This window comes from Staurois parvus, unplaced genomic scaffold, assembly GCF_062004578.1.
Source record: "Staurois parvus isolate SC_StPar_1 unplaced genomic scaffold, SC_StPar_1.0 ptg000598l, whole genome shotgun sequence".
NCBI classification, from domain to species: Eukaryota; Metazoa; Chordata; class Amphibia; order Anura; family Ranidae; genus Staurois; species Staurois parvus.
In genome coordinates, this window is record NW_028318394.1 from 256,969 (window position 1) to 284,902 (window position 27,934).

The following is a 27,934-nucleotide window of genomic DNA, read 5'->3' on the forward strand; positions in this document are numbered from 1 at the left end:
TCCCTGATTAACGTTTCTGTGGCCCCAAGTAACAGTTCTGTGGCCCTCAGTAACAATTCTGTGTCTGTGCGAGTAACAATTCTGTGTCTGTGCGAGAAACAATTCTGTGGCCCTAAGTAACAGTTCTGTGGCCCTCAGTAACAGTTCTGTTTCCCTGAGTAACAATTCTGTGTCTGTGCGAGTAAGAATTCTGTGTCTGTGCGAGTAACAATTCTATGGCCCTAAGTAACAGTTCTGTGGCCCTCAGTAACAGTTCTGTGTCCCTGAGTAACAATTCTGTGTCTGTGCGAGTAACAATTCTGTGTCTGTGCGAGTAACAATTCTGTCTGTGCGAGTAACAATTCTGTGGCCCTAAGTAACGGTTCTGTGGCCCTCAGTAACAGTTCTGTGTCCCTGTGTAACAATTCTGTGTCTGTGCGAGTAACAATTCTGTGGCCCTAAGTAACAGTTCTGTGGCCCTCAGTAACAATTCTGTGTCCCTGATTAACGTTTCTGTGGCCCCAAGTAACAGTTCTGTGGCCCTCAGTAACAATTCTGTGTCTGTGCGAGTAACAATTCTGTGTCTGTGCGAGTAACAATTCTGTGTCTGTGCGAGTAACAATTCTGTGGCCCTAAGTAACGGTTCTGTGGCCCTCAGTAACAGTTCTGTGTCCCTGTGTAACAATTCTGTGTCTGTGCGAGTAACAATTCTGTGGCCCTAAGTAACAGTTCTGTGGTCCTCAGTAACAATTCTGTGTCTGTGCGAGTAACAATTCTGTGGCCCTAAGTAACAGTTCTGTGGCCCTCAGTAACAATTCTGTGTCTGTCCCTGAGTAACAATTCTGTGGCCCTAACTAAAGTTTCTGTGGCCCTAAGTAACAATTCTCTGGCACTCAGTAACAATTCTGTCTGTCCCTGAGTAACAATTCTGTGGCCCTAATAACGTTTCTGTGGCCCTAAGTAACAATTATCTGGCACTCAGTAACAATTCTGTCTGTCCCTGAGTAACAATTCTCTGGCACTCAGTAACAATTCTGTCTGTCCCTGAGTAAAAATTCTGTGGCCCTAAGTAAAGTTTCTGTGGCCGTGAGTAACAATTCTCTGGCACTCCGTAACAATTCTGTCTGTCCCTGAGTAACAATTCTCTGGCACTCAGTAACAATTCTGTCTGTCCCTGAGTAAAAATTCTGTGGCCCTAAGTAAAGTTTCTGTGGCCGTGAGTAACAATTCTCTGGCACTCCGTAACAATTCTGTCTGTCCCTGAGTAACAATTCTCTGGCACTCAGTAACAATTCTGTCTGTCCCTGAGTAAAAATTCTGTGGCCCTAATTAAAGTTTCTGTGGCCCTAAGTAACAATTCTCTGGCACTCAGTAACAATTCTGTCTGTCCCTGAGTAACAATTCTCTGGCACTCCGTAACAATTCTGTCTGTCCCTGAGTAACAATTCTCTGGCACTCAGTAACAATTCTGTCTGTCCCTGAGTAACAATTCTCTGGCACTCAGTAACAATTCTGTCTGTCCCTGAGTAACAATTCTCTGGCACTCCGTAACAATTCTGTCTGTCCCTGAGTATGAATTCTGTGGCCCTAACTAGCGTTTCTTTGTCCCTAAGTAACAGTTCTGTGGCCCTGAGTAACAATTCTGTGTCTGTGCGAGTAACAATTCTGTGGCCCTAAGTAACAGTTCTGTGGCCCTCAGTAACAGTTCTGTGTCTGTGCGAGTAACAATTCTGTGTCTGTGCGAGTAACAATTCTGTGGCCCTAAGTAAAGTTTCTGTGGCCCTCAGTAACAGTTCTGTGTCTGTGCGAGTAACAATTCTGTGTCTGTGCGAGTAACAATTCTGTGGCCCTAAGTAAAGTTTCTGTGGCCCTAAGTAACAATTCTCTGGCACTCAGTAACAATTCTGTCTGTCCCTGAGTAACAATTCTCTGGCACTCAGTAACAATTCTGTCTGTCCCTGAGTAAAAATTCTGTGGCCCTAAGTAAAGTTTCTGTGGCCCTGAGTAACAATTCTCTGGCACTCCGTAACAATTCTGTCTGTCCCTGAGTAACAATTCTCTGGCACTCAGTAACAATTCTGTCTGTCCCTGAGTAAAAATTCTGTGGCCCTAAGTAAAGTTTCTGTGGCCCTGAGTAACAATTCTCTGGCACTCCGTAACAATTCTGTCTGTCCCTGAGTATGAATTCTGTGGCCCTAACTAGCGTTTCTTTGTCCCTAAGTAACAGTTCTGTGGCCCTGAGTAACAATTCTGTGTCTGTGCGAGTAACAATTCTGTGGCCCTAAGTAACAGTTCTGTGGCCCTCAGTAACAGTTCTGTGTCTGTGCGAGTAACAATTCTGTGTCTGTGCGAGTAACAATTCTGTGGCCCTAAGTAACAGTTCTGTGGCCTTCAGTAACAATTCTGTGTCTGTGCGAGTAACAATTCTGTGTCTGTGCGAGTAACAATTCTGTGGCCCTAAGTAAAGTTTCTGTGGCCCTAAGTAACAATTCTCTGGCACTCAGTAACAATTCTGTCTGTCCCTGAGTAACAATTCTCTGGCACTCAGTAACAATTCTGTCTGTCCCTGAGTAAAAATTCTGTGGCCCTAAGTAAAGTTTCTGTGGCCCTAAGTAACAATTCTCTGGCACTCAGTAACAATTCTGTCTGTCCCTGAGTAACAATTCTCTGGCACTCAGTAACAATTCTGTCTGTCCCTGAGTAAAAATTCTGTGGCCCTAATTAAAGTTTCTGTGGCCCTAAGTAACAATTCTCTGGCACTCAGTAACAATTCTGTCTGTCCCTGAGTAACAATTCTCTGGCACTCAGTAACAATTCTGTCTGTCCCTGAGTAAAAATTCTGTGGCCCTAATAACGTTTCTGTGGCCCTAAGTAACAATTCTCTGGCACTGAGTAACAATTCTGTCTGTCCCTGATTATGAATTCTGTGGCCCTAACTAGCGTTTCTTTGTCCCTAAATAACGATTCTGTGGCCCTCATTAACAAGTCTGTGTCCCTGAGTAATGGTTCTCTGTCCCTAAGTAACTTTTCTCTGTCCCCAATTATCGTTTCTGTGGCCCTAACTCTGTCCCTGTCCCTAGTACAGAGCGGTCTGCCTCTGTTCAATAACTGCAGGCAAATGAAGAATTCCAAAATGGCCGCTATTTATAGCTCGACCATTACACAGTGCTGGCTGGCTGGCTGCTGATTGGCTGATGCGATCACATGTAGTTGAGGAATGCATTATGCCTTGTCTGCGCGCCTTCCCAGACATCCCCGCTCCGTCGCCGCACATGTCAGCCGCCATTTTCTGAAAAATTTCGATTCGCGCGTCCGAATTAGGCTATTTTTCGGATTCGGCACGAATCGAAATTTTTCCGATATTCGACTCGAATTCCACTTCGGATACTTCGATTCGCTCATCTCTATTTAATACACTTGAATCACTTAATTCATTCTTTTACACAGCACAACAATATTGGGATTTGTAAAACAGCTTTTTGTGCTCTGTATCTATAGTACATTTCAGTTCAGTTCCAGTCGTTATAAAAATTGCCACTGGCCACTTTTACAGTTCTATGTCATTTGCAGTCTCTTGAGATAGTTTGATAGAAATTGGTCAGTGGTAGGACAGTTTTGCAGCAACAACAACAAAGACAGCCTCAGCAAACCACAGGCTAACTTCTATCAGCTGGCTGCTTGTGTCACTACTAAATATTCCACATTGTTTACCTTAAATGGGTCTGATTGGGGTGCTTTTGCTGTATGTTAGCCAAGTGAATTGTAAAATTAAAAAAACTACTTCACAGCCAAATATATGCTGCCAGAGTATGCTATCTTGTTCATAAAATTTGTCCTGTTCTGTTCTCACAATGTGCAGCTTTAAGACATCCCCAAACCTGTAATTAAAAGGATTTGTGTTTTTCCATGTAGTCCCAGAATGTACTTTTTTTTGCATTGGTACATGTACACCTTAGCAGTACCTGGTATTGTATTTTGACAATAGGTTCCCTATTGTCCCTAAACATGGGCATAATTTACTATGAGCAATTTGCCTCTTATGGTCTACAATAGGATTTGACACTAAGTTTAGGTTCAGTGAAGTTCAAATGAGATTTGATCAACTCATCTCAGCTGTAATAATTTCCATACCAGCACTGGCACAGTGATAACATAGGTAACATAGGTTTGTTTATCAGCAAAGTCTTGTAATTATGTCAGTACTGAAGAAAATAAAGATTGCATAACATTGCTGATTGACAAACATATGTCAGTAATGACATTGTTGATCAAAGTCAAATCATACAGTGATGGGGATCACTGTATACTGCTGCATGGCAATTTTAGAAGCCCAGTTTCAAATTTTTGCTGGATGGCATCCCAGGACCATAAGAGCAATTTGATTTCAACTTCCAGTCAAATGCCCCACATTGCCTACTCCATGCATGGTATTTGTACATCACATTAACACCCTTCATACCATAAGAACATACCTACAGTCAGGTCCATAAATATTGGGACATCAACACAATTCTAACATTTTTGGCTCTATACACCACCACAATGGATTTGAAATGAAACAAACAAGATGTGCTTTAACTGCAGACTGTCAACTTTAATTTGAGGGTATTTACATCCAAATCAGGTGAATGGTGTAGGAATTACAACAGTTTGCATATGTGCCTCCCACTTGTTAAGGGACCAAAAGTAATGGGACAATTGGCTTCTCAGCTGTTCCATGGCCAGGTGTGTTGTGTTATTCCCTCATTCGCCCAATTACAATGAGCAGATAAAAGGTCCAGAGTTAATTTCAAGTGTGCTATTTGCATTTGGAATCTGTTGCTGTCAACTCTCAAGATGAGATCCAAAGAGCTGTCACTATCAGTGAAGCAAGCCATCATTAGGCTGAAAAAACAAAACAAACCCATCAGAGAGATAGCAAAAACATTAGGCGTGGCCAAAACAACTGTTTGGAACATTCTTAAAAAGAAGAAACGCACCGGTGAGCTTAGCAACACCAAAAGACCCGGAAGACCACGGAAAACAACTGTGGTGGATGACCGAAGAATTCTTTCCCTGATGAAGAAAACACCCTTCACAACAGTTGGCCAGATGAAGAACACTTTCCAGGAGGTAGGTGTATGTGTGTCAAAGTCAACAATCAAGAGAAGACTTCACCAGAGTGAATACAGAGGGTTCACCACAAGATGTAAACCATTGGTGAGCCTCAAAAACAGGAAGGCCAGTTTAGAGTTTGCCAAACGACATCTAAAAAAGCCTTCACAGTTCTGGAACATCATCCTATGGACAGATGAGACCAAGATCAACTTGTACCAGAGTGATGGGAAGAGAAAAGTACGGAGAAGGAAAGGAACTGCTCATGATCCTAAGCATACCTGTTAAGGACCTGCTGGTGGTAGCCTCTAGCGTTCCACAGACCGGAATTCCCCAAGGCGCAGAATCTAAGCACCGACCTGCTTGTTCACCAGGGCCCCTGATGGTGGGGATGGACTTGGAGCAGGCCGAAACCAGGTCACGGCCCCTGGGTTCACCCAGCTGTGGTAGAAGCACTACCGGAGGTGTATAGCAGGTAAGAGCCTGATGTAAGGAGGTAGAGAGAGTGAAGTCAGGCAGGCCGGGTCGGTAGCGGTGGAGGCAGAACGGTACAAAAACAGTAGACAGAAGGAAAAACTGGTCACAAGCCGGGTTCGGTAACAGGAGATCCAAACATGCAGGATTAGACAGGAGAATGGTCATACAAGCCAGGGATCAGAGCAGGAGACAGTCAGCAAATCAAGGTCAGGCAGGGTCGGCAACAAGGCAATCTAATTCAGGAAACACAGGATACAGGTAAGACCATACGGCAACTAGAGCATAGACCTGACCTGTTTAAATAGGGCGCCCTGCGCCCTCATTGGTGCCAGGCGGGAGTCCGTGATCACGAGTGCGCATGCACGACCGCCGCTGCTGTCACGGGTGCCCAGGTCCTAATGCTCGCACGCTAGTGTGGCCCGGCATACCGCGCATGCGCAGACCCATGCGCCGCGGAAAGATCTGGGGTCCCTGAGAATACCACCTCATCAGTGATGCATGGTGGTGGTAGTGTCATGGCGTGGGCATGTATGGCTGCCAATGGAACTGGTTCTCTTGTATTTATTGATGATGTGACTGCTGACAAAAGCAGCAGGATGAATTCTGAAGTGTTTTTCGGGCAATATTATCTGCTCATATTCAGCCAAATGCTTCAGAACTCATTGGACGCACAGTGCAGATGGACAATGACCCAAAGCATACTGCAAAAGCAACCAAAGAATTTTTTAAGGGAAAGTGGAATGTTATGCAATGGCCAAGTCAATCACCTGACCTGAATCCGATTGAGCATACATTTCACTTGCTGAAGACAAAACTGAAGGGAAAATGCCCCAAGAACAAGCAGGAACTGAAGACAGTTGCAGTAGAGGCCTGGCAGAGCATCACCAGGGATGAAACCCAGCGTCTGGTGATGTCTATGCGTTCCAGACTTCAGGCTGTAATTGACTGCAAAGGATTTGCAACTAAGTATTAAAATGTGAAAGTTTGATTTATGATTATTATTCTGTCCCATTACTTTTGGTCCCTTAACATGTGGGAGGCACATATGCAAACCGTTGTAATTCCTACACCGTTTACCTGATTTGGATGTAAATACTCTCAAATTAAAGCTGACAGTCTGCAGTTAAAGCACATCTTGTTCGTTTAATTTCAAATCCATTGTGGTGGTGTATAGAGTCAAAAATGTTAGAATTGTGTCGATGTCCCAATATTTATGGACCTGACTGTAAATAATAAAATAAACACGCAACAAGGATTGTGGAAAAGTTTAGGCCATGGCCCCTTTATTGGGTTTAAATCAATTTTAACTATGAAATTAACTTTATCGTTCAATACCAAACAGAACCGCTGTTAACCATTAACAAATCAATATGCTTAGTCATGAAGACTCAAGCAGCAATATCCTATACCAACCAAATAATAGTTTAACAACCACTGTCCACCCACAAAGTGGGTGACAATACCTTATAAAGATGGACCTTCAATATCAAACAGAACTGTTGTTAACCAATAACAGACCAACATGCTTAGTCACCAAGACTCAAAGAGCAATATCTTATACCAACCAAATAACAGCGTACCAACCACTGTCCACCCACAAAGTGGGCAACATTACTTCATAAAGATGGACCTTCAATATTAAACAGAACTGTTGTTAACCAATAACAGACCAACATGCTTAGTCACCAAGACTCAAAGAGCAATATCTTATACCAACCAAATAACAGCGTACCAACTACTGTCCACCCACAAAGTGGACAACATTACTTCATAAAGATGGACCTTCAATATTAAACAGAACTGTTGTTAACCAATAACAAACCAACTGCTTAGTCAATAAGACTCAAGCAGCAATATCTTATACCAACCAAATAATAGTTTACCAACCACTGTCCACCCACAAAGTGGGCAACATTACCTCATAAAGATGGACCTTCAATATTAAACAGAACTGTTGTTAACCAATAACAGACCAACATGCTTAGTCTGTGAGCATTTAAAAGTGGGTTTAGCGCAAGACTGAAAACATGTATGCTAACTCTCGTTTGTTTTGTCTTTAGAAAATGTTATTGAAATAGCATTATTGTCTTTCCCACCTTTTGTTGCTCTGTTTAAGTCAAGAGATTTGTCATTTATTGAAGGAGTGAATAAAGTATACAGGTTTTTATTAAATAAGGCTGAACTCAAGACAGATGTAAAAGACACCGATTAAATGTATTTTTAAATGCAAGCAGTTTAAATAAATGTACAGAAAGGCTGGAGTTTGGGGAAGAAAAAGCCGTTCACAGAGACAGCTCATGTAGAATTGTTGTTATATGATATTTCCACAGATATTTATTTTTTCTATATTTTCACTTGCAGCATACACAAAATGCATTATAATCTTCAATTTTTATAAAATATAAAAATATGAGACTGTGTCAAGAAAATCAATATCAAATATGTCAAACTACAAAATTTAATGTGCCCATGAAACGACAAAAAGCTAAAATAAGCATGATTGTCAATATGAGATGCTTGGAAAACTTTTATAGATCATCATTTTCAGATAAACTATCATTTATGGCTTTACAATTATTTTGCTCACTCTGGTGTCCATGACAATATCTGATATGTGTTGCACAAATGTTGTATCTTTACACATGAACACCCTATGTGCTTCATAGGGCTTTTAAAATTTTAGGGAGCTTTTAATTTACTTTGGTAAACCTAATTTTTTAAACATTCACATTTTTTTAGTTTTTATTATTGCTATCACAAGCGGGGTTACTTGCTTCCCAGGCAGGTATATTGTTGTTCTTGGTTCTAGAACAGTCATGTATACCCACTGTGAAAGTGAGGTTGGGAGGAGGGTGCATAGTTAATAGCACTTTAGAAGTTATTGGATGGCTTTATAACTGTCCAGATCACTTCTACAATAAAGCCTAGAGCCAAAAGTTTATTTAAGAAAAATCTCACATTTGCTGCCCTGCTGTAATATTAAAGGGGGTTGCAGTAAAAGGATTAAACTGTGGTTTTTCTGGTTAATTTGTACCTGCCCAAACTCCAACAAGGGCCATAGCGCTAATGTAGCACTACCCCCTTAGGAGTCGCTGCGTTTTATGTCTCCCTATAGTCCTGCACAGCCAGACAACATGCATTTTCTTCAACACTTGCACACTAGAGACAGTAAACAGTCTTTGAGCTTGTTTTTTTTTTTTTCATTAAGCAGGAACAGGAGACAACCAAAGATTTTGACATATGACACTTTAGGTCAACCCAGTAGTGTTACCAGAGTTTCATCTATACAGGTTATAGACAGTATTCCTACATTACCTGTTGACTCTAGCTGGTATTTTAGTTCAGAATGTTTTGCTGAAGACTATAGAAGTTGGTAGAAGTGATTATGTTTATTGATCCACTGTTTACTATTTGGGACACTATACCAAAGTTAATTACCAAAACCAGAATAATTATATGTTGCTTTTCTGTTGGTTCAAGTAAGGAAAAATATAATTGCATTTGTACTGCAGATATTGTAGGTCAAGCAGATACAGTTTTAGGTGAGGGAACTAGATGCTACAAAGAGACAGAGTCGGCCGATAAAAGTACAGAGCAGTTGATGGCAACGTTATGCTGCATTGTTGATGTACAATGGGTATTCCGCCATTATGATATAAAAAGGTATAAAAGTAATAAAATGTTCCCTAGTTTTTCGTCACTTTTGTCTAAATTTAGTAACCTATACAAATATGTATAGAAAGGGGTTTTACTAAATACTTGGTTACACGCAACTATATCTTGCCAGGTACTATAGCGCTGTGGGCCTGGTGGGAAGCTGTGATGTAATAGGGAGTAGATGTCACAGGGAGGATGTTTCCTCAAGTAACTTGGTTACTACTTACCATTGGCTTCCTATGGTTACTACTAGACAAGTAAAAGAATGTTTTCTTAAAAAAATTCTGCGTATGTCAGGGACGACATAACAAATTTGTGGGGGAGAGTGTAAGAGGTGTAGAAAATAGGCAGCCCCATAAAATTTAAATCCAAAGCCTAATACCTAATATAACAGTAATCTATCTTTGTCAATAGAAGATACTAGTGATTGCATTTTTATTGTACCATCACAAGAGGGCAGAACTACTTCCTGTGATAATAGGAAGGCACAGAAGTAGGAACTAAAAAGCTAACACTTTGTTTCCTACAGGACAGTGATTACAGTGAACATATCCAGTCACATGTAATTAAGGGTTTTCTGTGTTTGTTACAGCCATTCCTAATAAAACACTTCTGGTTTCACCCGACCCATCCTTCGCATAGTTGAATTATTTACCGTATGTGCAACACATGGGATGCCAAAGAAACTGTGAGCATGAGGACAAATCTCCTTGGCAACTATGTACAAGTCCATAGACAAACAGTCTCTCCTTAAAGAGCTCTCCAGCCCTTCTGGTTATCACCTCAGATGCCAGATGAAATCTCTTTCCCTAGCTACCTAAGGAATCACTGGGCAAAGGGACCCAGAAGCTACCACTTTAATGAAACAATCCCAATAGCAGAGTTAATTAGATTCTCTACCTGGCTGCCCTCTTCAGGCCCAGGGGCTGCAGGATCACTCACTAAATCCTCTCCTGTAAGCTTGTTGGGTTGGTGGATGCCTTCAGGCCTTATGCTGGGCTGGATCGTTCCCTAATTCCCAGGCTGTCCTTTCTCAGGGGATGGTTGAGGCTGAGAGATCCTCCTTCCAAGATCCTGCCTGCAGGTGGGCCCCTCCCTTGGCCCCCTCGCAGGCACCACACACCAGCCTTCTCACATCATCTTCCACCCAACACTGACCACTTCCTAGTCAGGCTCTCTCATAGTTAAGGGTAGTTTTAAACCCAACGCCAAGCCTCCTGCTTGGCAATAGGTCAGAACCTCTTGAGTATGCAGATCAGCCCCTCCACACCCACTGCCTTCTAGAAACGTTTCAAGCTTTTAGAGCAGTGGGAGGTATCAGAGAACTGACCTGCAGAGCCCTCATCCTTGACCCAGAGTAACCTGGCTGACACATACCAGGCTGCTATCCAGCCTCTAACTGAAAAACATAGCTAGCTCCCCCTAGCTAACTACAGGGGAGCTACACTAATTTTTAAAGAAAAACATCCCCTGTGCCTTATGTTTAGGCATTTAAATATATTGTTGCATGTGGTACCACTGGCTAGTTCATACCAACCATACCTTAGTTCTGATTTTTCCCATATTTAGGCTTTCCATTTAGGCATTTAAATAGTGGTGCTTCTGGTATGGGGATGGGATTGCAGTTATTATGGAGTGGTCACTGTTTTTATCTTTTGAAAGATGCAATGCAGAGCTATGAAGGGGCTCACAATATGTACAATCAAACTGTAGTGTCAGTAGCCAAATTTTACTGATCCATTCCCGAGTTCTAATTTTTAGAAGAAAATTCCTCTAACCTTCCGGTGCTACAATTTCTATTGGCCAAATCAAGTATGGCATGGCTTGATAAAAACTACCTGAAAAAGGAGTCTTTTTCTTTATACCTGAATAATAAAATAATACCAGAGTTGTGTGCTACTACTGTATCCCAGAAAAGTTAATTGTAAAAAAAAAAAGAATTCCAAAACCAAATATGTGCTACCAACATTCACAATCACTGAGGTTAATTCAGAAAAATGTGCTGTGTCATAACACTGTGCAAGGCTTTAGGGGTTCAATTTTATTTTTCACCCTTGACGCTGTAAGAAAAATATTCTCCCCAGTCTGTACATAGCTTATTTTTATATTTTTTGTTAATAGCTTGCCTAACAGCCTTCCACAGGGTCATTTAACATCAAAATCCATCCAACATTGGTTTCAATGCAATTCACTTTACCCACATTTTCTGATTGATTTGCCAAACTCTGAGAGATTATAATTTCGACCAATTTTTTATCATTACTGAATACTCTTATTTTTACATACTTTGCTGTGGCTTAGGCTGGCCATACATTGATATGTTTTTTTTCCATCAGTGGACTGATTAAAAAAAAGATGGATTCCTTAAATCCACACAAGCAAGGAGGATGGAGGAATCCTCCCCCCTGTGTTATTGTATTCTGACTGCAGGGCCTGCTCTGCTGTTAGAATTTACTGATCACAGGAACATTTTAAAAACAAGCCAGTTTGAGAGAAGTGAAAACTGTTTAGTAAAAAATAATAAGTGCACCCTCTTTTGCTGGTAAAAACCGTGCTTTTATTATTTGTGTCTGCAGGAACCTGTAAAGCATTGCACCAACGATCAGCAAATTGCTGGTGCCATGCAGGTCTCCTGCAGATCAGTATATCTGCGTGCCTGTAAGAGATGATGTACAAGCAAGCAGATAAACTGACAGGAAAAATAAATGAACTACTACAGAGCTCCACAGTGTTGTGGTAGTTAACTGAAGACTACAAGCCAACAGCTGCTAAGGCTGTTGGGACTTGTAGTCTCTCATTCACATAGAAGGGGAGAAGATCCATCACTAGCTGTCAAAGCAGGGACCAGGGCCAATTTGATTGTAACATGTTAAACCCTGACTATGGGTGTAACATGTTATGAAAGGTGAACTTATCCTTTAAATTGACTTCTCTAGAATGGGAATGGCCATAGATAGACTGAAATTCAGATGAAATTCAGATGATCACTGCCAAACTGGCCACATTTCGATCCATTTATGGTCAGCTTTATTTCTGACATTTTTACCTGTGACCTGTGTCCTCAGACATTACGTATACCTCATATTTAGGAATGAAAATAAGAATGTTGACTGGTCAGTATATCTAAAGTTTTATTATACAGTTGCAAGAAAAAGTATGTGAACCCCTTGGGATTACGTGGAGTTTTGCATGAATTGGGCATAAAATGTGCTCTGAACGTCATCTAAGTCACAACAATAGAAGAACACAGTCTGCTGAACATAATACTACACAAAGATTAGATGTTGCCATGGTTTAATTGCACATAACATGTAAACATTCACAGTGCAGGGAGGAAAAAGTATGTGAGGCCCTAGCTTAATGACTTCTCCCAGAGCTAATTGGAGCCAGGAGTGAGCCAACCTTGACTCCAATCAGTGTGATGATATTGGATGTGTTGCTGACAGCTGTCCTGCCCTTAAAAAACACACACCTGTTTTGGGTTTACTGGTTTCAAGAAGCACTGTCTGATGTGAACCATGCCTCACAGAAAAGAGCTCTCAGAAGACCTACGATCAAGAATTGTTGACTTGCATGAAGCTGGAAAGGGTTACAAAAGTATCTCCAAAAGCCTTGATGTTCATGTGTCCACGGTAAGACAGACTGTCTACAAATGGAGAAAGTTTAGCACTGTTGCTACTCTCCCTAGGCGTGGTCGTCCTGTAAAAATGACTGCAAGAGCACAGCGCAGAATGCTGCATGAGGTAAAGAAGAATCCCAGAGTGTCAGCTAAAGACCTACAGAAATCTCTGGCACATGCTAACGTTTTTATTGACACATCTACAATAAGGAAAACATTAAACAAGAATGGAGAACATGGAAGGACACCACGGAGGAAGCCATTGCTGTCCAAAAAGAATATTGCAGCACGTTTGAAGTTTACAAAAGAGCACCTGGATGTTCCACAGCACTACTGGCAGAATATACTGTGGACAGATGAAACCAAGATTGAGTTGTTTGGGAAGAACACACAACACTATGTGTGGAGAAAAAAAGGCACAGCACACTAACATCAAAACCTCATCCCCACTGTGAAACATGGCGGAGGGAGCATCATGGTTTGGGGCTGCTTTGCTGCCTCAGGGCCTGGACGGATTGTTGTCATTGATGGGAAAATGAATTCCAGAGTTTATCAAGACATTTTGCAGGAAAACGTACGACCATCTGTCCGGCAACTGAAGCTCCGCAGAGGATGGGTGATGCAACAGGACAATGACCCAAAGCATACAAGTAATTCAACAAAACAATAGTTGCAACAGCACAGAATACGCCTTCTGGAGTGGCCCAGTCAGAGTCCTGACCTCAACCCCATTGAAATGCTGTGGCATGACCTTAAGAGAGCGATTCACACCAGACATCCCAAGAATATTGCTACACTGAAACAGGTTTGTGAAGAGGAGCGGTCCAAAATGACTCCAGATCGTTGTGCAGGTCTGATCTGCAACTACAGGAAATGTTTGGTTGAGGTTATTGCTGCCAAAGGAGGGTCAATCAGTTATTAAGTCCAAAGGTTCACATACTTTTTCCTCCCTGCACTGTGAATGTTTACATGTTATGTGCAATTAAACCATGGCAACATCTAATCTTTGTGTAGTATTATGTTCAGCAGACTGTGTTCTTCTATTGTTGTGCCTTAGATGACGTTCAGAGCACATTTTATGCCCAATTCATGCAAAACTCCACGTAACCCCAAGGGGTTCACATACTTTTTCTTGCAACTGTAGCACCTTTCTGAACCAGGAATTCCTTTAGTAGCATCTGCAATGTTATCCTAGCATTTTTCAGGTGTTCCAATCACCTCTATGGCTTCAGGTGTATAAAATCAAGCACCTAGGCATGCAGACTGCCTCTACAAACATTTGCGAAAGAACGGGTCGCTCTTTGGAGCTCAGTGAATTCAAGCATGGTACCGTGATAGGTTGCCACCTTTCCACCTGTGAAATGTCCTTGATACTAAATATTCCATGGTCAACTGTTAGCGGTATTATAACAAAGTGGAAGAAACTGGGAACAACAGAAACTCAGCTACAAAGTGGTAGGCCACGTAAAATGACAGAGCGGGGTCAGCGCATGCTGAAGCGCACAGTGCAGAGACGTCGCCAACTGTCTGCAGAGTCAATAGCTAAAGACGTCCAAACTTTGCGTGGTCTTCAGATTAGAACAACAACAGTGCATAGAGAGCTTCATGGAATGGGTTTCCATGGCCGAGCAGCTGCATCCAAGCCTTACATCCCCAAGTACAATGCAAAGTGTTGGATGCAGTGGCATAAAGCACACCGCCACTGGACTCTAGAGCAGAATCACGCTTCTCTGTCTGGCAATCCGAAGAATGTATCTGGGTTTGGCAGTTGCAGGGTTTATATTTCAGGGTTTGGGCTTGGCCCCTTGGTTCCAGTGAAGGGAACTCTTCAGGTGTCAGCATACCAAGATTTTTTTGGACAGTAAGTAAAGTGCAGTGCTATAAATAAGTAAATAAATGATAATAATGTCCGTATAAATAAATATTCATATGGTGACAATCCATGTGTAGAGTGCCCACTATGGTGGTACTTCAGTGCTTGTGCTTTTAAAAGTGGGGTAAGAATACACACTCACCAGATGCGTAAAGAAATTAGATCAATCATCAGAGGTCCCCTTTAAGGAAGCGGATTAAGCCAGGTATAAAGATATCCTCCCTCTGGATGGGTGGTACATCAGACACTTCTGGGTGGTATATGGATCCAGTAAACCAGAGGTCCCCTTTAAGGGATGAGTGGGTGTAGCAATCTGTGTAGCAGAAACTCCATCCTCTGTGTAATATGGTGGATCTTGATTCAGGGGTGGGCTCTAGGAAATCAATGTCTCCACAAGGGAGACATAAAAAAGGTGTCCATAGTGTAGTAATTAAAGACTTTATTCCATAAATATTGCCAGAAATTGGATAAAACAGCTGATATATTGTCAGATAAAAACGGACTAACAGTCCTTTAGTAAGATGGCTGCCAAACCTTCACGAGGCTCTGGCTGCCTGATGTCATGGCGTATTGGCTCCTCCTTATGCATTTCGTGCCACGCACTTCTTTAGAGGGGGGCCAATACCACCGAGACCTGCGCGGTCTGAATATATAGGGAAGATGGTGCATGCGCATTACCCCAGTGCCATCTTGTTGAAGATAGAAAGGTGGGAACAGTTTGGGGATGACCCCTTTCTGCTCCAATATGACTGTGCACCAGTGCACAAAATAGGGTCCATAAAGATATGGATGAGTGAGTTTGGGGTGGAGGAGCTTCACTGGCCTGCACAGAGTCCTGCCCTCAACCTGATGAAACACCTTTAGGATGAATTAGAGCATGAGCCAGGCCTTCTCGTCCGACATCAGTGCTTGATATCACAAATGCGCTTATGGAAAGATGGTAAAACATTACCATAGACACACTTCTAAACCTTGTGGACAGCTTTTCCAGAAGAGTTGAAGCTGTTATAGCTGCAAAGGGTGGGCCAATTCAATATTGAACCCTAGAGACAAAGACTGGGATGCCATTAACTTTTATGTATGTAAAGGCAGGCATCTCAATACTTTTGCCAATATAGTCTATATATATATACACAGTTGTGTTCAAAATAATAGCAGTCAGACATCACTAACCTGATCAATCACTGTTTTTGGTAGAAATCATATTTCTACATGGCAAATAATTTACTAGCAGGTGTAGTAGTGTAATAGAAATCCAACAGACCCAACAGTCATGACATGCATGCTGCTGATTCTGTGTAATTGAATCACTAATTGAAAGGGGCATGTTCAAAATAATAGCATTGTGGAGTTCTATTAGTGAGGTCATTCATTCTTTGAAAAACAGGTGGCAATTATTGCCCTTATTTAAGGAAGGAAGGAAGGCAGCAAATGTTGTACATGCTGGTTACAGTGCATTTCTCTCTGAAATTCTGAGGAAAATGGGTCGTTCCAGACATTGTTCAGAAGAACAGCGTACCTTGATTAAAAAGTTGATTGGAGAGGGGAAAACATATAAAGAAGTGCAGAAAATCATAGGCTGCTCAGCTAATATGATCGCAAATGCTTTAAAATGGCAACCAAAACCTGGAAGACGTGGAAGAAAGTGAAAAACTACCATTCAAATGGATAGAAGAATAGCCAAAATGACAAGGACTCAGCCAACAATCAGCTCCAGGAAGATCAAAGGTCTAAAGTTACCTGTGAGTACTGTTACAATTAGAAGATGCCTATGTGAAGCCAAGCTATCTACAAGAAGACCCCGAAAAGTCCCACTGCTGAAAAAAAGACGTGTGCTGAAGAGGTTACAATTTGCCAAAGAGCACATTGACTGGCCTAAAGAGAAATGGCGCAACATTTTGTGGACTGATGAAAGTAAGATTGTTCTTTTTGGGTCTAGTGGCCAGAGACAGTTTTTCAGACGACTCCCAAACACTGAAGTCAAGCCACAGTACACTGTGAAGACAGTGAAGCATGGTTGCGCAAGCATCATGTTATGGGGATGTTTCTCATACTACGGTGTTGGGCCTATTTATCGCATACCAGGGATCATGGATCAGTTTGAATACATCAGAATACTTGAAGCGGTCATGCTGCCTTATGCTGAAGACCACCAGTAAACGTGCAACATCTTGGTTCCAGACCAACAAGATTGACGTTATGGAGTGGCCAGCCCAATCCCCAGATCTTAATCCAATAGAAAACTTGTGGGGTGACATCAAAAATGCAGTTTCTGAGGCAAAACCAAGAAATAGAGAAGAACTGAGCAATGTAGGCCAATCATCCTGGGCTGGAATACGTGTTCACAGGTACCAGAAGTTGGTTGACTCCATGCAACACAGATGTACAGCAGTTCTCAGAAACAGTGCTTATACAACTAAATATTAATTAAGTGATTCTAAGGAAAGCAAAATCTTCAAACATTTTTCAGTTTATATAGTGAATGTTTGAGTTTGTAAAGAAGAATACAAACACTGCTATTTTTTTGAACAGTCTAATATTCACTTTTCTTCAATTTTTTTAGAGGAACAACACAAATGTGATATATTTTTCTTCATGTTTTGATTTGGAATAGAATGTGTAGTGTTCGCAATGCAGTGGTGTGTATGGAAATAAAAGCTATTAGAAGGATTTTGAGCTTTATTCACTTTTTCAACACACTGCTATTATTTTTAACACAACTGTATATATATATATATATATATATATATATATATATTTATTTATTTATTCTTAACAAGCAGTAACAGAGCTTTAGAAATGCATTTCCACCCAATTTAAAATAACAACTACTTTATATCTGTCACAGGTTCTCATTCGGATAGCATAACATGAAATATTAACATTGCAGCTTTTCATTTACTTTCTCGTTTCTGAAAAATCTAAAACTGAAGTGTTCCTCTGCTATGCAAAGCTGACTGGCAGATTTCATTATCAGTTGTAAATAAGATTTGAATGCTGCCCCAGCAAAGGTTTAAAGATCAAAAAGCTGTGCTTCTTTATTGTATATTATTGAGGGGAACTCATCCCTTTTACTCTTTTTCAGTAGGGACAGACTGCCTGCTCCAGAGAACACCTATATGGATAATAATTTTTAAAAATTATTTTTAGGTATAGGGTGTGAATGGGAGCCCATAACAAACATAACAAACATATGTAAACAAGCCATCCCTGACCTGACTCTAACTGCATGTATTGTGAAGTAAATCATTCTTAAAAAATCCTAAATATCACAACAAGGTTTGTTTCAGCCAGTTGCTAACAGATTGGAAACAGTTTTGTATGTTTACAATAAAAAGGTTGCAAAGATTCCTCTGCAATAGAAAGCAAAAGGGAAGGATGGCAGTGCCTCTGTTGTGAATTTTGAAGATTAATTTGTCTACAATGCATATAGCTATAGAGGTTAATTACAATGTTTTTCCTGTTTTTTCATAATATGTATTTTTGTGAGTATACTCTAGGCACAAATACAGTTAATGAACGACGGGTTATTTTTTTTATTCCACCAATCTCTGAATTTAATCAATCTGATTTATCAAGGATTAAATCTGTGGGAGGGATGCATTTCCTATCCTCATTGAACTGCTCTGGTGCCTGATGATTGTTCATTCAGGTGACCAGCATTACATCATGGGAGGAAGGAAACTATTTATGTCTAGAAGTACTGAATATTGAACATGTTTATTACTCAGGGGTTCTCACCATATACAAACAGGATGAGGGGTTCTGGGGTAGTCCATTGAAGAGGAGAGTACTGATTTTCAATAATCATTTGGGACCTGGAATTTGAAGGTTCAAGAGACCCTTTGGTGGGAAAGAACCTTCAAATCCTGATTACAGGGACTTTGGTTCTGGAAAGGTTAACCTGTTTGATCGGGGTCCAGACAAGGAAGAGAAAACAGTCTGCACTTCTCTGGGAGGTGGAGTAAATGGGAACACAGCTGAGTGAGCAGCGTGAGCAAGTTTGTGGCTGAAACAGGGTTACTGAACTTTGGAGGCAGGCAGGCAGGAACCCTGTTACAGTATCAGTGTGACTGGCATTGAGCCTATCCTTTATTTTTGTACCAGTATTTGTTGGACTAATTTTGTTTTCTGAAGATAAGCGATTTTCGCTTTCCTGCTTTTGAAAATAAAACTAATATTTGTTTTTACCAACATATTTGGCTGATGATCTAGGGACCCTCAAGGTTACCACATATAAAGCCAAAATATACTTTTCAGTACGTTTGACTTCATGTCTCATTGTATAGAGTTTTATTACCTGGAGATCCTACCAGTAACAGTACTTCCTTCAGGAGTTGGCTGGTAAACTTGATAGACAACCCAATAGCCAGCAGTAGGTGATCATGAAGCAGGCTGACAATGCTGCCGCTGATCAAGAGGCAGTGGCATAATGTTTTCAACCTTCAGTAGGAAATGATGTTAAAGGCAGAATCTCTAGGTAAAAAACTTTGCATTAGAATTACAAAAAAAAAACCACAATTAAAAACAGTGAGGCATGATGCCAAATATACAGAAACATAGATGATCATGCTTTAAAGAATCAGGGCCTGTTCATGCCATTTTATATTTTATTATTACCTTCTATCTACCCACTGCTTGCCTGTTTGAAAACAAGAAGTAGAGACCTAAGGGTTTATTTACTAAAGCTGGAAAGTGAAAAATCAAGCTCACTTCAGCAGAGAAACCAATCAGCTTCTAACCTCAGCCTGTTAAGTTAGGCTTTAGCAATAAAACCTGGAAGCTGATTGGTTTATGATTTTGCACTCTCCAGCTTTAGTAAATAAACCACACAGTCTTCAGGTAGTGGCAACATTTTTACTACCTAAACATGATAATCACATGACCAGTAACAATAGCAATTACTTCATTGTCATTTTATATAGGATCTAGATTCAAGGTATAACTAATGCAAAATATTTTTTGGGAGAGGATAGAATAGTGAGAGTTATAACCATTGTCAGGTTCCTATTTTTGTCCCTGTTGCAGAAATTCTCTCTTCCTCTCTCTCGGATTATCCTGATCATCAATGTTATCAGTAATGAAAACAAGGGTTAATCCAATATTTTAAGTTATCACCAAAAAGCAAAAATATAAGGAAAATCTTCGCTGAGGATACTTGTTCCTGTGGGGGGATTTCCCTCAAATTGGAAAGGTTTCCTATCACTTCCTGTTTACAGTACAGGTTAAATCTCCCTAATGAGACGAAGAAAAAAAAAGTCATTTAGTGGTTTAACCTTCTCCTACTGTATCCAAAATAATCAAACAGTTTTGGCTTTAGATCATGTAGATTATAAAGCAGAGAATGTAACTTTCACAAACATTCATTGGTGGAGAACTATTGAAGAACATGTTTTAAATGAGAGTGATTGATTCTTCACTAGTGAATGTTTGTGAAAGTCACATTCTGTGCTTTATAAATATGCTGGACTTAAAGTTGATAGCATCAACTCTGTCCAAGCTCTGACCACTAGCAACACAGCACTGAGCTGAAATTCATTAAAAGAATATCCATTGGTACACTGAGGATACTGAGAAAATGTACCACTTCAAATGAGGCATGGTATTACTCTCTTCTGCTGCCCAGAAACTCTAAATCTTTGGCCGCTATAATCTCAAGTTTTAACAGTAGTACTCTGTCTCCTCCCATTGCTTGCATATTTCTATTGGCAAAGAAGAGGCCCATCAAAGGGATGGATCAAAATTAAATATATGGAGCATGAGAGGAGAAGGATTAAATGTTTTTCAAAACCTGACTTTTTTGATTACAAGTCTGCAAGGGTCACTAGCGGTCAGCGGGACCCCCATGGGATAGTGAAAAGGGCCAGGTATACATTAAAATTGATAGGAATGTTACTATTGGCTGTTGCAGGGGATTCTTCCTTAGCAACAAGCTGTAATTGGTCTGGGAAAAAGGATGGAAAGCCTGCTCCATTGCTTGGTACAAAGTGTGGGAGGGGAGGAGTGGCTGCAACCCTGTCTTCAAGAGGACTTTGGCCCACCCTCCGCTTCTGAGCCAGCACAAGAGGTCGCAACAAATATGGAAGACGCCACTGCAGACATGTGCAGTCCACCCCATTGGTCTTCCAGGAAAAGAAAAAGATCTAAAAAAGATTAATCGCCTCCTCCATGCAACAACAACATCTTGTGTCAATCTTGTGGTACTACAAAGCCTATCTTCACACAGCTAATCAACAGTCCATTACTGTGCATGGGTAACAGGCTATAATAACTTGTGAGAACACTAGTAATTCCAATATTAATAAATTAAAAATGTTGGTTAACTCTTTATATCTTTTATTAAATAAGTTTCAAGGTGCAGAGCAGTTTGGTGCAATTAATAATTCTTAAACTACACATATTGGTGGTGTCTCTCTTACACATGTTATTTAGAAGAAAAACGCTGATATTTATTCTTATAGGCTGAGCATCCCTGATGCTAGTTCGGTATGGTATGGCTCTATTAACCCTTCTCATTCTGAGTCTGATAAATTAATTTTGGATAATATGTACAGAATAGTGAACAATACTGTAGAGTTACCTCAAATTAATTTATCTACTGTTAACGCTGCTCTTAATCCTTCAGTGGTCTTGAACCCAATTACTGTACAACTATTAGAATGTCAATTCCAGAAAATTGTATGAAAGAAGCTCTTCCATGTGAGCTCACACTTTTAGGTTTTTATTTGTCTGCTTCAGTCAATGATAAAATATGGAGAGGTGAATTTATAGATAATGTATACTATCTTTATTTCCAGCGTCCAAAGAATTTCTAGCTAAAACCAAAAAGAAATCAGAAGACAGATTTGAGGAAGACTGGAGAAGGGAAGTCCTTAGAAATTTCCAGAATTGACTACGAGGCTTCTGCATATACGCAGTTGTTCTAGGTGAGTGTTTTCCAGATAAATGCTGCAACTTTCTCCAACACCTGGATAAAGTAGCTGAAGCTTTTAATGGTACAGCTTGGTTCACTTACGGTGAAAATTTTAGGCAAAAATTAGCAGTCCATTCTTCATTACGCTAGGAAGTTAAAGACGTTGGACGTTGGTTAAATCTATTGTTACCACATAAATCCCAGTTCTCACAGAAGTTATCTAATAATCTTCAGAATTCCTTTCGTAATGGCTTCTGCTTTGCCTTCAGTGAAGGACAATGTAAATTCTTATCGAACATGAATGCTCCTAGTGCACTGATTCACACCCTGCAGTCCAATGCTTTCTTAAGACCTCCTCCTCAGCAGTTCAACTCAAACCTCATGACAATATTATCAAACCAAGATGCCAGTGAAGCTCTCAAAAATGCTTCCTTGGCTGTTGTTCAGTAAGGGCTGTTGTTCAGTAAACAATTTGCGTTCAGTCATTACTTATCCAGATATTGTTTATGAAGAAATTAAAAAAATAACTTAAAGAGGATAGAATTGCTGGTCCCTTTTCTTCTCCTCCATTTTCAAATTGTATATTATCACCTTTAGGCCTTCTTCCCAAACATGAATCAGGCTCTTTTCATTTAATACATTTGTCATATCCAATAGGAAATTCTCTTAATGATGAAGTATCTGATTTTGAGTTAACTGTGTCTTATGCATCATTTGACTATGTTCTTATGTTATTGAGACATTTTGACAGACTTGCTTTGCTCTCTAAATCTGACAATGTTTATTGCCAGTTCCCGCAAGGTTTTATTTCTCTGGGTTTCCACTTTAATAATTTTTTTCTTTTTTGATAAATGAATGCCTATGGGGTTCTCTTTGTGCTGCTTTTAAATTGAAGCATTTTCTACTTTTCTTCAATGGGTGGTTTTTGACCTCTACCCGGAAGGGGGTTTATTACAGTACATTATCTTGACAATGTTCTTTTTGTTGACCCCACTAATACAGCTATCTGCTATAATTCCTTATTATACTTTTCTAACATTTGTAATCTGTTTGGAATTCCTCTTGCAGAAGAAAAAACTGTTCTCACTACAAACTCACTGAAATTTTTAGTTATCACAATAGATTCTGTTAAGATAGAATTCAGACTGCCTACCAGCAAGACAAGTCATATGACGTTTTTGATTTCTTGTTTTCTATCAAAAAGAAAAGCTTTGTTGAAAGAAATTCAGTCACTCTTTGGGTCATTTTGCCTTTGCGGCAAGGTTCATTCCTGTAGCAAGAGTATTTACAAGAACTTTATCCTTAACAACTAAGGGCCTTAAAAATCCTTATTCCCATATTTACCTTTCTAAACAAACTAAGGAAGATTTAAAGGATAAATTCACCTTTTGGACAAAAATAATAAATGCACATTTTTTTGCATAAAAAAATGTTCATTTATTATTTTTGTCTACAGGAGTCTGGAAAGCATTGCACCAGTGATCAGTAGATCGCTGATGCCATGCAAGTCTCCTGCAGATCTGTCAGAATATCTGCTTGCTGTACAGGATGTACAAGCTAGCAGATATTCTGACAGGAAGCTTCAGTGAACTACCACGGCGTTCCACAGCACGGTGGTAGGTCATTGAAAACTACAAGCCAACAACCACTAAGGCTGTCAGGACCTTCAGTTCATTCATTCATGATGTGGCCATGTGGGCAGAGCCCCGCACGGCCACATTGTTTGTTTTTAAATTTGACAGATAGTACAGGGAGACTTCTCCCCATATTATCTGTCAGAGGGAAGGGGGCCGCAGGCGGCAGCTGCAGCTATGGGAACGTGTTACATGTTCTACCATAAATACGGGTGGAACATATATCATGTTCCCAAAGGTGAATTTATCCTTTAAAAATTTGGGACTCTTTCTTAAACAGCTTTAACGGCTCCACCATATGGCAGTTAGACGTCATTGATGATTCTGTTTTGGTTTCTTTACAGATGCCTCAGGGTCAGTTGGTTTCTGTGCCTTTCTAGCAGACCATTGGTTTGCTTCAAAATGGCATATCAAGTGGAAAATTCCTTAAATCTTGCACAGTTTAGTTTTGTTAGAGCTGTTCCCAGTAATAGTTTCTTTGTTTATTTGGAAGGATATATTTAAAAACTTGCTACATACAGACAATAAAGGTGTATTATTAGTTCACAGTTCACAAGATTTTGTGAATTAGCTCTGGAAGCAGATCCAGCAGGTTTCCCTTGCCCAGACATCCTCTGGGGCTTGATCTGGGACTGATTTCATCTGCTCTCAAGAACTTGGTTTCCTCTAAGACTTGGGAAGGTTATCTTAGTTCTTGGGATATTTGGTTTTCTTTTTGTTCTACCAAAAATATTGATTGTATGGCTGTTAATTCTTATGTTGCCTTATCTTTTGTTTCACATCTATTTCATTCAAATGTTAGTTCAGTTTACAAACTTTTAGCAGGAGTCTCATTCTTTCTGAGGCTTTCTGGCCTACCTGCATTATCATCCTTTTACCAGGCTAAACAAATTCCTAAAGGATGTCAGAAGGTTCAGCCAACAATGGATACAGTATATGTTGACCGTCTAATTAAAATTCTGAAAGTTTTAGACGTTGTTTGTTTTTCTTCATTTGAAGCACTCCTGTTTCATTCCACCTTTACATTGGCTTTTTTTGAGCTTTAAGGTTGGGGGAATTTACAGCTCCCAATAAAAAATCTAGTTCATTCCTTATAAATTCAAATGTCTCCATAGAAGGAAACTCCTTGAAAATATTCATCAGAAGATCTCAAACGGATATTTCAGGTAGAGGCTGTTTAATTACTCTGTTCAGTACTCCCAATTCACGTATTTGTCCTGTTATGGCCTCATCCAAACTGATGTCTGTACGACCATTGTTTAATGGTTCATATTTTATTCATGTTGATTTAACTCCCTTAACCAGATTTAAATTTTCAGCGTTTTGTTTTCATGCCTTAAAAAACTCAATCTTCATGGTTTCAATTTAGAATAGGTGCAGCTACTACTGCTAGTATTTTGGGTTTTTCTCCTGAAGAACTAAAGAGGCTGGTAGGTGGGACAGTGATCGTTAGCAGGCGGCGGTGCACTGGTCTGCTCATTTGCAGAACGCCAATGCGCTCTAATTGGCAGGCGTTAGGACCTAGGCATCTGCGGTGGCGGCCGCGCATGCGCACTTGCGATCACGGACGTGCGCCTGGCACCAATGACAGTGCAGGGCGCACTATTTAAACCATCCCTGCACAGACTCAAGTTGCTGTATGGTCTTATTATCCTGCTCGTTGTGTTCCTGCTGATTGATCTTGTTGCCGACCCTGCTTGATCCTGACCTTCGCTGACTATCTCCTGCTCTGACCCCTGGCTCGTTGACTACTCTCCTGCATATCCCTATTTATCTGACCTCCTGTTACTGAACCCGGCGTGTGACCCGACTACTCTGTCTGCTGCTTTGTACCATGCTGTCCCCACTGTTACTGACCCGGCCTGTCTGACTACGCTACACTACCCTGCCATCCATCCGTCCATCCTGCACGGATCCGGTCACTGCTGCTCAGGCATATCTGCCTCTTCACATCAGGCTCTCTTCCAGTATATACCTCTGGCGGATCCCTCTTCCACAGGCGGGTGTACTCAGGGGCCGCGACCTGGTCACTGTCTGCTCCAAGTCTATCCCCACCATCTGGGGCCCTGGTAAACAAGCAGACTGGGACTTAGACCCTGGGGAATCCTGTCCTGAGGATCGCTAGAGGTACCGCCAGGCAGTGTTTGACAGTGGGCCATTTGTTCATTTATTGGGCCATTAAACAGGCAGGAATTACTCAACTAGTTTAATTTTGGACAATACCAAATTTCAAGTTCTTTGGTATGGTATCAGGGCTCTAATATGGAAAAATGTTAGTGATCATCTCATTTATCAGGTTTTTGGCCCATGCCTGATATCTTGATTATTCATGCTGGAGCCAAAGATTTAGGTAAACTTAGAACATGGGACCTCCTGGGCGAAATCAAAAGAGATCTGAATTCTTTTAAAATTTTATTTCCTCAGGCTGTCCTTGTATTTTCAGAAATTATTCCTAGACTATTGTGGCCTCCAGCAGTAAGCTTGTTTTACATCGTTAAGATTCGGAGACATCATAATCACACAATTCACAATTTTTTTCATCCTGTCTAAAGGTCTTTCATACCACCACTTTGAATTGGAAGGTTTATTACCAGGTCTATTTGTAATGACTTGGTACAATTTTCTGAAATTGACCTGAATATTTTCAATGTAGGTTTACAAAACAGTATTGAATTTGCCATGGTGTTGTTGATTCCTCAGCCATTTGGTTTCTGTTTATTTTTAGTCATCCAGAATATCTGAATGGACAACGTGACTGTATTGATAATTGTTATTTTGGTTTCAGCCTGGATGACTAGATATTTTTCTATGATATGCATTTATTAATTGTTTACCTTTGAATAACATCATGGCCAATTAAATATCCAATAAATATTTAGGAGTTAAACTTCTTGGTGTGTATTGTTTTATTTCATTATGTACATCGGCTCCTTTGTGCTATCGCATGCAAGGGTCATTAGTGGTCAACAGGACCCCATGGGATAGTGCAAAGGGCCAGGTATTCATTAAAATGGATAGGAGTGTTATTATTGGCTGTTGCAGGGTATTCTCCCTTAGCAACAAGCCGTAAGTGGTCCAGGTAAATGGTGGGCATTTGTCTCTTGCTTTTTGCCCCTATATAAACCTGCTGCCTGCTTCTGCAGTTGCCACAGCTCCTCTGGACCTGACCTTCGCTCCCACCCACCTGCCCCTTTTTCTTTTATTAACTGTCCTGATTTTTTGATAAATTAAGGGTTTAGTTGTCCAGTATATCTGGATGGACAATGTGAATGTATTGATAATTGTTAGTTTGGTTTCAGCCAGGATAGCTAGATATTTTTCTTTGATATGTATTTATTAATCATTTAAGATTACCTTTGAATATCACCATAACCAATTAAATATCCAATAAATATTTAGGAGTTAAACTTCTTGGTGTGTTTTGTTTTATTTTATTATGTACATCAGCTCCTTTGTGCTATCCCATGTTATTGGTTGTTACCATTGTTACCAAGTTGCAGAGGAGAGCATCTAAAAAGTGTGTCTAAGCACAAGTCTGCATTGAAGCGAATTCCTGTTCAATTCTCTTACCATACTGCTAAGTACACTTTAATTAAAGTGTATGTAAAACCATTTTTTTCTTTTTGTTATTAGTTTTAGATTAGTAGCTTGGAAGGGATAAAAGCCTCATTAAGTTATTTTGCTGCCTGAGCTGGGAATATTTCCCTTCACTTTCTGTTCTGGAGAATGGCATTAGAGAAAGAATGTGCAAAGTAAATGGAGTTCACGGTTGTCATATCAACAGTTGTCCCCATCTGAGGATTTTACATCCTTATCTGCTCTGGTAACAACTCTAACATTTTTGGACATTTCCTAACCCTTCACCACTTCATAATGAAGTGGTGAAGAAATAGATTGAAAGAAAGGTTAAAGTAGAGTTTCAGGTAACCCTAACTAAATATTAAAAATATCCCCTCCCGCCTCCTAACAACTATGCTCACTAACCTGTGTAAAATGATGCATATACTTACCTAATTTCATTCCTCTTTGATTTGGTCACATGAAGTTCCCTGTGTCAGCCAACAGATGGTAATGCCTTAGTGATGACATCACTGAATTGATTACAATAGCTCATCCACTACAATCATCATCCATCATCTGCACAGGGGAGCAGGATCATGTGACGAGACTGGTAGGGCATGAAAATTGGTAAGTACTGTATATGCATCTTTCTTTCACAGGTTTCTAGGAATTCTACTTTAAGATTAAAATGTACCAATATTTAACTATAAAGTATCTGAACTGTGTAACACCTAGCATTCTGCAATATACAGTATAATGCAGTATTTACTCAAGTAAATGAAACTGCAATTGGCACAAAAAGGTTTAGCTATTTTGTATTTTACCCATGTTATTGTTTATTTCACATGTTTATCTGATAACAGTGGAATATTCATGTAAGGTGCCATGTCTATATTTCTTTACTTTCATCTGTAATTTACAAACCTAAGCCCTCTAATGCTGAAATTTACTATTTCATATTTTTCTATCTTAAAATTAATATATATCTATGCTTTTCTGCAAATCTGCTTAAAGTGCTCTATTTTAGATCACATGGAACAATATCAGTGATTTGATATCAGAGCTTACATGTTCTGTCTATTTTTTGACAGAAATGAATTACTTCATTTAGGACAAAAACATTTCAC